The following is a 10,212-nucleotide window of genomic DNA, read 5'->3' as shown; positions in this document are numbered from 1 at the left end:
TCCGGAACGTACCTGATTCGATCCCCGGTTTTCCCACCGCTCAAAGCCCGGCCCGTGCACTTGTCTCTCTCAGCTGCCTTCCCCTGACCCAAGTAAGGAATCACTGAAGGAGAAATGTTGTTTTTGCAACTTATTTGGCACCTGAGCCCAGCGTGGGGGAACGACTGAGAGACATCACATTATGAATCACAGAATCACAGAATGTGAGGGATTGGAAGGGACCTCAAGAGATCATCTAGTCCAATTCCCCTGATGGAGCAAGAACACCTAGATAAGGATACACAGGAATGTGTCAAGGGGGGTTTTGAATGTCTCCAGAGTAGGCGACTCCACAAGCTCCCTGGGCAGCCTGTTCCAGTGTTCTGGCACCCTCATTGAGAAGAAGTTTCTTCTCATATTTAAGTGGAACCTCCTGTGTTCCAGTTTGTACCCATTGCCCTTTGTCTTATCATTGGTCGTCACTGAGAAGAGCCTGGTTCCATCCTCCTGACACTCACCATTTACATATTTATAAACATTAATGAGGTCACCCCTCAGTCTCCTCCAAGCTAAAGAGCCCCAGCTCCCTCAGCCTTTCCTCATAAGGGAGATGCCCCACTCCCTTAACTATCTTTGTTGCCCTGCGCTGGACTCTCTCCAGCAGTTCCCTGCCCTTCTTGAACTGAGGGGCCCAGAACTGGACACAATATTCCAGATGTGGTCTCACCAGGGCAGAGTAGAGGGAAAGGAGAACCTCTCTCAACCCCACTAACCACCCCCCTTCTAATACACCACAGGATGCCATTGGCCTTCCTGGCCACAAGGGCCCAGTGCTGGCTCATGGTCATCCTGCTGTCCACCAGGACCCCCAGGTCCCTTTCCCCTACACTGCTCTCTAACAGGTCATTCCCCAACTTATACTGGAACCTGGGATTGTTCCTGCCCTGATGCAAGACTCTACACTTGCCCTTGTTATATTTCATTAAATTTTTCCCTGCCTAACTCTCCAGCCTGTCCAGGTCTCGCTGGATGGCAGCACAGCCTTCTGGCGTGTCAGCCACTCCTCCTAGCTTTGTGTCATCAGCAAACTTGCTGACAGTGCGCTCTATTCCCTGATGAATATACTGAATAGTACCGGTCCCAGCACCGATCCTTCAGGCACTCCACCAGATGCAGGCCTTCAACTAGACTCTGCCCCATTGACCACAACTCTCTGGCTTCTTCAGCCAGTTCACAGTCCACCTCACTACCTCATTGTCCAGACCACACTTCTTCAGTTTAGCTGTGAGGGCGCTGTGGGAGACTGTGTCAAATGCTACACTGAAGTCAAGGTAGACCACATCCACTATTTTGTCATCATCTCTCCACCTGGTTATGTCCTCATAAAAGGTTATGAGGTTGGTTAAGCATGACTTCCCCTTGGTGAAGCCATGTTGACTGCCCCTAATGACCCTCTTATCCTTGATATGCCTTGAGATGGCACCAAGGATAAGTCGTTCCATCAGTTTCCCAGGGATGGAGGTGAGGCTGACCGGTCTATAGTTATCCAGGTCCTTCTTCTTGCCCTTTCTAAGACTGGAGTGACATTTGCTTTCCTCTAGTCCTCAGACACCTCTCCTGTTTCCCACACTTGGCAAAGATGATGGAGAGTGGTCCAGCAATGACCTCAGCCAGCTTTCTCAGCACCTGCAGGTGTATCCCATCTGGATCCATGGATTTATGGGTGTCCAGATTGCTTAACTGCTCCCTAACCCAGTCCTCATCAACCAAGGCAAACTCCTCCATTGTCCTGACTTCCTCTGGGGCCTCAGCGGTATGGGTCTCCTCAGGACAGCCTCTGGCAGAGTAGACAAAGAAGGCATTCAGTAACTCTGTCTTCTCTGTATCCTCTGTCACCAGGGCACCCACCTCATTCATCGGTAGGCCTGCAGTTCCTCTGGTGTTAGTTTTATCTGCCATGTATTTGAAGAAGCTCTTTCTTTTGTCCTTGTTCCCTCTCACAAGGTTTAATTCTAAGGAGGCCTTAGCTTTCCTGGCTGTCTCCCTACACCCTCTGACAACAGCCTTATATTCTTCCCAAGTGGCCAGACCCTCCTTCTGTCATCTGTAATCTCTCCTCTTCCACTTGAGCTTACCCAGCAGTTCCCTGTTTAACCACGCAGGTCTCCTGGCTCCCTTCCTTGACTTCCTACGTGTCAGGATGCTCTGATCTTGAGCTTGGAAGAAGCAGTCCCTGAATGCTAGCCAATTATCTTGGGCCCCGTTACCTTCAAGTACTCTTTCCCACAGGACTTCCCCTAGCAATTGCTTGAAAAGGCCAAATTTGGCCCTACTGAAGTCCAGGGTTGCGATTCTGCTTGCTGTTCTGTTCCTGCCACACAAGATCCTGACCTCCACCATCTCATGGTCACTGCAGCCAAGGCAGCCCTCAGCCTTTATTGCTTCAACCAGACCCTCCTTGTTAGTGAGGATGAGGTCCAGCAGTGCACCTCTCCTAGTTGGCTCCTCCACCCTTTGCATCAGAAAGTTATCGTCAAGGCACTGGAGGAACCTCCTGGACTGTGGCTGGCTGGCTGAGTAGTCCTGCCAGCAAACATCAGGGAAGTTAAAATCCCCCACTACAACCAGGGCCTGTGACTGTGAGGCTGCTCTCAGCTGCCTGTAGAAGGCCTCATCAACTTCCTCACCCTGATCTGGTGGCCCGTAATAGACACCCACAACAGTATCACCCCTGCCAGCCTGCCCCTTAATTCGCACCCACAGACTCTCAACTTGCTCCTCATCTGTCCTGAACAGTACTCAAAACGTTGTAGTTGCTCTCTCACGTAAAGAGCAACTCCACCACCATGCCTTGCTGGCCTTGTTCAGTTTAACAAAAAAGCTGCTTGTTGTTGCTGTCTGCAGTAGCCCAAGAGAACTTGAACAGTGTTTGTTGGTTGTGAATTGTATGTACTGTTCCAATAGTACATTATAAAAACCTTCAGACCATTGCTGAATATGAAACTTTGCTTCATCCTTAAGTAAAGATAGAAATAAGCTCAAACAGGGTATTTACAGTTCTTTACTGTTGCAACCTCTCTAATCTTTAACACCTTGATTATTTTCAAAAAACAGGAAGTACTATTGAGCATGCACAAACAGAAATGTGTTACACATTTTGTGACAGGATCTGTTTCCTCATAATGTGGGTTACTCAGGGCACTCAGAGTGATTTTCTTGGTGTTGCTTTATTATACTGTTTTGGTTGGAAAGAAACTTGCACCAAAAATCTATTTATCATTTGTTTGCATTTGTGACACTTATTTGCAACTGTGAACAATGCTATACTTGATTTTTATACATTTTTAAAATTGCCCTTTACCACAATATTTCTATATATGCAAACCTGAAAATACAATATGTGGGTTTATATGAAATAAGAGCACGCTAAACTTGCACTCAGCTACTTTGTGATGATCTAAAATTATCTTCTTTTCATAACAAAGAATCCTATAGTATTTGAAAAAGTATCCATGCTCTCCTGGAGCAATATTTTTCCAATTTCTAGCCACTGGTTATGGAGTTGTCTCCAGCTGAGTTTGCTTACCTATGGCAATGGAAACTGTCACTTTTAATCAGTAGAAGGTATTTTACTCGAGCATAACTGGTTTAAAGGGTTTGTAGAAGAAAGAATTCAGTGCCTCTGGTATCCTCCTTATTCAGTCTCTTTTTCTTCACACTAGAAGAAACAGAAGCTATTATGTATATGGAACAGTATCTCCATTACCTGTATAATAGTCCCACCAAGGAGGAAGACTTCATTGTGTGTTGCTGGCTAAAAGTATTTCATTGCTTTTTGTAAAATCTATGCAAGCAACCTTTCAGCAGCATTTGGAACCATGAATCTGTGTGATTTATCCTGCTGTTTCCACTCAAAGAAAACGTGCTTTTTTTTTCCTTTCAGTCGCTAATAAAGCTTGAACTTTAGCAACATGTCATCAGAGTTAAGATTCTGCTGTCAGTGTTAAAGCAAGTGGTTTTACTCTTTGACCAGGATGAACACTCATGGTGCAAGGTACCCTTTGTAGTACTAGAGCTGTTTTTTACCCCCTTCTTTTTTCTGAGGGCAACTAATCTCATTGGCATCATGCAGACTGCCAAGTATTAGAGAGCCATGTGGCTGTCAGCATCAGATATATTCATACTTTAGCAGTTGTTACTCGTTTGTTTTTGTATATGTATTTAATCTGACTTCAATATTAGCAGATCTTAAATGATATAATAGAATGCATGTAAGGTTAGTATACATGGAATATTTAACTAGTTAATTTGCATTAGCTCCTCCTTCCTCATCTTGGTGATTTCAATATGAATAGCCTTGCAACCAGGAATACAAGTGGTTTTACTGATACAGACTGGAGTGTCTGTAAAGAAATGTGATCTTTTAATAAAAGAAGCAAGATGGTTTTTAAATGTATCTTGTACTCTTAATGATCTTTGGTCTACTGAAGCTTCACATTAATTTCCAGCAGAGGGAGTATGTGAAATGAATGAATCATACATAGCTTTGTGGTATTAACAGTTATCTGAACATGTGGAAAGATATTTCACAGTTAGTTTTATGTTTTGAACACTTTCCACAGAGAAGAAAAATAACTTGATAACATGGATAAAATTTTCTTGTGACTTGACTTGGATTGCCAATGTCAGAACATATATCTGTATTTCATTACAAGGATCAGATTTTTTATTAATAAACTTTGAAAAAACAGAGTTTGCTAATAATGAAAACGTTATGTATAAGACATGGTCTGAAATGATGTTTTCACCCAATAGATTTGTTTGACCTGACTCCCTAATATATTGCAATTCGATTTTTCTCTAGGCTGTCCCACATCTGACTTTCATTAAAATCCATTAAGCAGTTTAACCATTTATTTCAGCAGATGCAAGTGTCTAAGGTTAGTTTTGAGTTTCCTATCTTGTGTTTTGCATCTACATTGTATTTTCAGTGGTTTTATTTCCTGAGGTGGGAGAAGAACAAACATTTTTTTATCTTGAATGCAGCCTACACCCAAGCAATTATATAGAGTACACAAAGCAGAATTTTTTTTTGTTGTCAGAGCTGCAGTGCAACCTGCCAGGTGAACAATGTGCTTCTCAAATTTGCTTTACACAGAATATGTCTTTCCTGTACATAGTAATATTTTATAAAATTACTGTTGCCAGAATAGCATATACATTTGAACAACAATAATACTTAACAGAAATAAAACCTGTTGGGTTTTTTTGGTTTTGTTTGTTTGTTTTGCTTTTTACCCATAGTGGCTACTCTAGAAGTTATATTGAAATTATTTCTCATTTTAAGACTGAATGAGTGTGCACTAGTTTTCTATTTTCATTTCTGCTCCCCTTACTGCTTTCCTATGAAACAAGCAAGCTCCACAGCATTTTTCATTCTAACACTTTTAACTGGGACTGTGAGGCAATGTAGCGTGGTGCCTGTTTTTTTTTTCAGGCAACACCTGTATTTTCTGTGCAAAACTGCTATCCTCCACCAGAGAGACTCTGTAGAGACAAAAATGGGCTAATGCTGAAACTAGAACTCACAAGCTTGAGACAGATTTATTAAAATAGATGATGAAGTGGGAAACTACTCCGTTGATTCTATTTTTATCAGCTCTTCCATGCAATTTTTCTAGCCTTCCTTTCTCGCCTCTTGCTTGAAAACTAAGCTTCAAATATGAATATCCAAATTTGAATATCCAAATGTACTACTGTTCACAGCTGCAAGCAACTTCAGCTAGAGCCTTTCACTCTGATACCACTGTAAGGATCTTGACTGATTTGTAATCTGGGTCTGGTCTGCTTTTAGCAGATGTACCTACTGGCTGTAGCTACACACTACAATTGCCCCACCAACTCCCAATAGTCTAACTCGCTTGAGACAAAACCTGGAGAAGGCTGGTTGCTGCCTTAAACCACTATGAGTACACAAAGTGCAAAAAAAAGCCAAAGGCAGACACCGCTAGCAGGGAAATAGCTGTTTTACAATTCCTGGTCTGCTCTCCTCAGCCCCGTGTTCCTCAGGGACCAGCTGCGGTCAAACATCCTTCTAAGGCGGACCCGAGGCGGCAGTCTGGGCTGCCCTGCCCGTCCTGCCCTTTCCCTCAGCTCCCCACCCCTCGGGCAACGCTGCGGCCTCGCCTCGCCCTTGGCCCCGAGACTGCGGGCGGGTGTTGTGCCGCAGGTGGCTGCCGGGCCGGGTGGGGAGGAGTGAGGCAGAGCCGCGGGCAGGTGCGTGCAGGTCAGCGGCTCTGGCGCGGTGCGCTCGGATGGGCCGGTGCCCGCTTGACTCACTCCCCGTCGCCTCCCGGGTGCCGCCGGCAGGGAGGGCTCACCGGAGGGCTGCCGCCTCGCTGCTCGTACGGGCCCCAGGTGAGTGACGGCAGCGCGGAGCCCCGCCGCCGGCAGCCTGTAAGTAACTCTCCGCGGAGTTAACAGCCCCAGTTTTACCGGCACTGGGCGAGGAAATCTGCCAGGAAGCGACGGCAGGTGCCCAAAGATGGACGCTGTGGGGGCAGCCCCGCTGCCGGCTGGGTGGCTGGTGGAAGCGTGAGGAGGCAGAGCCGCGGAGCTCGCCCTTCAGCCCGCTCCCCGCCGCCGCCTAGATCCCCCTTCCCCTCAGCCCCATCCGCCAGGGTTTCGCCGCCCGCCTCAGCCCGCCGGGCGAGGGCAGCCCCGCACTCCGACGCCTTCATGCCGATCGGCGGGCGTCAGGGCGCAGCTGTCGGGGGCGGGAAGGCGGCCCCCCAGCACCGTGCCCGCCCGCCACGCCGGCGGGGAAGTGCTGTGTTTCCCGTTGTGTGCTCCCGAACCTGTGTTTCAAAGGGTGTAGTGAAGGGAGGCACTTAATCTGAATCAAAAGAGATGTTTAATTGAGGGGCCGAAGGTACAGAGAGGGAAGACGCTAGCGCTGGTTTCCATGTACACAAAAGGCTCCTTCTCTGTCGGGGCTTCGAGGTCTATCCAAGATGTGAATCCACTGGAGGTGAACAGGGTTGTGCTCCCACCAGCTCGGTGCCTCTCAGGAAGGCCAAGTGCAGCTCGCGGATGTGTTTTCTTGTCCCAAAAGGCCGTGCCATTCTCTCTCTGGTTCCTCAAACATCTCCTAAAACAATAACTGATCCTATGGCCTGAAATTGTACTTAAGCGCTGTGACTTCTTCCCCTCTTTCATATATTTTTGGACACGAGACATGAAATATCACAAGTCAGTTTTTCTCTTTATTATATTAACTTCTATTGACAAATTTTACTGTCAATTGTATAGATGGCGTATTGAATTTTAATTGCCACTGATAGGTCTGAGGTCACTGTGTGGGAATCTCTTCAACTGAAAAAGCTTTAAGGGTGCAATGAAATTTATTTTACTTGTGAAGACATCATCCTACCAGTTTTGCAATACAATTAACTGAACTCCCCATATATTTAATATCAATATAAGCACTAATTATTTGCATATTTTCATGCTAGTTAAAAACCTAGTTTTTTTCTATAGCTAGTTTAATTGTATATCATTTGCATATAATCATGCATGTCTTTGGCTTTCTATACATATATATACTAAAGCAATATAAATATCAGCTAGAAGTGTGCAGTGGACTATACATTACATCCTTTGCCTGAAAGTAAATTGTTATTTTGGGTTGACACACATAAGATCTTCCAGCAGTTTTTCTTCGTCTCCTATTTTTTCCGTTGTAAATCTAACATACCATAATTAGCTCCCATAAATCTTTCTTCAGTTGGACGTGATGTTCTCTACTGAGTGCTGTATATTCTCCAGTATTTATCATCATTAAAAAGTTCATTTGCTTTATCACTCATGTATCATTAGCCACCCAAAATAGTAATGGTGCATCAAAGCCTGTTTGATACCAGTACAGGCAGTATATCATTTTTGCATCGGAATAATTTCTCATTCTGCCTATCACTGTGCCAATAAACACTGAGGCACCAGTCCTTTGCCATGTAACATGATATGGGTTGTTTTTATGTAAATTTTAAGTGTAAGTGAGCTCTCATCAGCAGTTTCTACAGGGCAAAGGTTAGATTACAGAAGGGAAAAATGTAACATTATTACTGGTGCTTGCCTTGTAGCTCTTTAATCATTGAAAGAAGGCAGTTTCATGGTAGGAGTTGGCTTGTCATTAAAGGAAAGGGAGCAGGTGCATTTAGCTTGATCCAGTGATGAAGTGGGGACTTCTGTGGTTTGTAGTGACGGGTAATTAATTTGTTTATGTACAGATGTCAGAGTTTACAGACAGCAGAAGATCTTGTTTCTTTGCTTTCGCCATGACCTTGTGAACTTTACTTCTAATGTGGTTTTAATTAAAAATGTTTTCTTTAGCTTGAAGTATACTCATGGATATGTAAAGTCTGATTCTTTTCTTGAAAAAAAACCAAATGTAACCTGTGCAGTGGTGGCTGCAGCGGTGTTGCTTCTAAGGTAGTGGGTAGGAACAGGAGTGCCTTCTGCCTGGCGCTGAGCTCTGCAGAGAAAAAGGCTCTGCTCACATGTGGCCTGGAGCGGTACTGACATCCTCTGCTGTCCCTTTGTGCAGGACATTTGCAGCTCTAAGTCGCCTGGCTGGCAGAGTCAGTATTTATAATCATGATGGAAGAGTACCAAAGAGGAGAAGAGAAAGACCTCTATAATATTAATAGCAGGGACTGGCACTGAACTGTTACCGAGGAACTGAAAATATGATTAAATTATGGAGATGTCTCCGGCAAATATTTATTGCAGTGGCAAAGCTACATTTCAGATTCAGCAGGACTGAAGTGAAATCACTGATGTCTAATGACACAGAGACGAGTTCTCCCTGTGTTTGTGTGAAGACGTGATAAATGGCCATCACCTCGTAGAGCATCCAGCCATTCCACTCCTGGTTTCAGGTGCATGTTGCCAGCACAACCAGTCTCTGACTGGGACACTGTAACCAAACCATGCTGTGGAGAGGGTCCCTGTGGAGCACTTGCTGTGCACAAAGTAAGGGTGTCTCCTAAGTCTGTTTTTACTAGTGTCACAGATCTCTTGTCCAGTGCCCTGAACAGCTGGAGTGCATCAGTTATCTCATCCTCTGAAGTCTCACTTCTTAAAAGCAAGCACTGGCTTTGGCTCATTAGATGTAGTATATATACAGCTATGCACGATTCATTTATCTTTATGATTTCAGATACCTAGAAGTGCCTTTCTGGGACTGTGGGTGCTGATGAACTGAATGTGTCTGGTTTGTATCAGTCCAAAATACTAAAGGACATCCATTTGAACATGGACGTCTTTGTTGGGAGGCAGAAAAACTAAGGCTGTACATACCAGCATTGTAACATTTAATACTCATGTAGAAAATCTACTTCGTTTCCCAGCTTTGCGTACTCTGAGAGTTGAGAACCACAGGAGAGATGGAAATTCAATCATATACCACTAAAATGTAATATGTCCAAGGTATTAAATATGCAGTCTTCTCTTACTGAGAGATTTATGGTTCTGTATTGTTAAAGTGAAAAGCGAGACTATGCAAAAAGGTCAAGGTAGGACATTGTTTAGTTACCCATTTTGTTATAATGAAATATCCATTAATGGACAAAATTGTCCCTTAAGGAAGATGGCTTTATCTGTACCGAAGCATTTAAGTGGACTACTATTCATCCCGAAGTCCGCAGAACTCCCTCAAAATTGTATTTCTTCATCCTTCAGCTGCGGGTTTGATGAGGTCAGGTCGTCTAAGTTTGTGGTTTTGAGTCAGACAACACTGGCACAAGTCCCTCCTTGTACTCCCCAGAGCCTTCTCAGGGTAGTGCTGCAGTCTTACTCACTCCCTCACCCCACGTGAAGACAGCTAAGCTAAGGTATGCTCGTTAAATGCGTGTGATCTCATCAAGCTGTTAATCGAAAGATCTTTGTAATTCAGCATCAGGTTAACATTTTGCCGGTAGGTGTTGTGGATTCTTCCCAAAGTGCAATGTAAGAGGCAAGGGGGTCTTTGGCTGCTGTGAAATACATTTAAAAGAAAAGGTTTTAACATTAAATATAAAAATGAATTATGGAATCAGTACAGTAATTCTGGAGTACTTTAATTTTTGATGTCTATAAAGTGTGAAACATTTTGTGTTGTAGAATTTTGAGTGTAAAATACCTACATCTGTTTTATGCGTTTTAACAAGGTGACACTAAAAATTTTGGCAGTTC

General features: G+C 44.2%; 1 protein-coding gene across 2 annotated transcripts in view; it reads left to right on the top strand.

Annotated features, from left to right (window-relative positions):
* The first annotated feature begins 6,186 nt into the window (after positions 1-6,186).
* CRACDL (CRACD like) overlaps positions 6,187-10,212 on the top strand; it is a 66,632-nt gene continuing 62,606 nt past the window's right edge. Inside the window, exon 1 of one of the 2 annotated variants that reach the window (XM_071813660.1) lies at positions 6,187-6,396. The gene's annotated coding sequence lies outside the window, so the exon portion shown is untranslated. Of the gene's footprint in view, positions 6,436-10,212 lie in introns of both variants that reach the window. The other variant, XM_071813664.1, reaches the window with a different exon arrangement.

This window comes from Patagioenas fasciata, chromosome 1 (genome assembly GCF_037038585.1).
Source record: "Patagioenas fasciata isolate bPatFas1 chromosome 1, bPatFas1.hap1, whole genome shotgun sequence".
NCBI lineage: Eukaryota > Metazoa > Chordata > Aves > Columbiformes > Columbidae > Patagioenas > Patagioenas fasciata.
The sequence above is the reverse complement of the archived record's forward strand: the minus strand, read 5'-3'. Positions and strand labels throughout refer to the sequence as shown.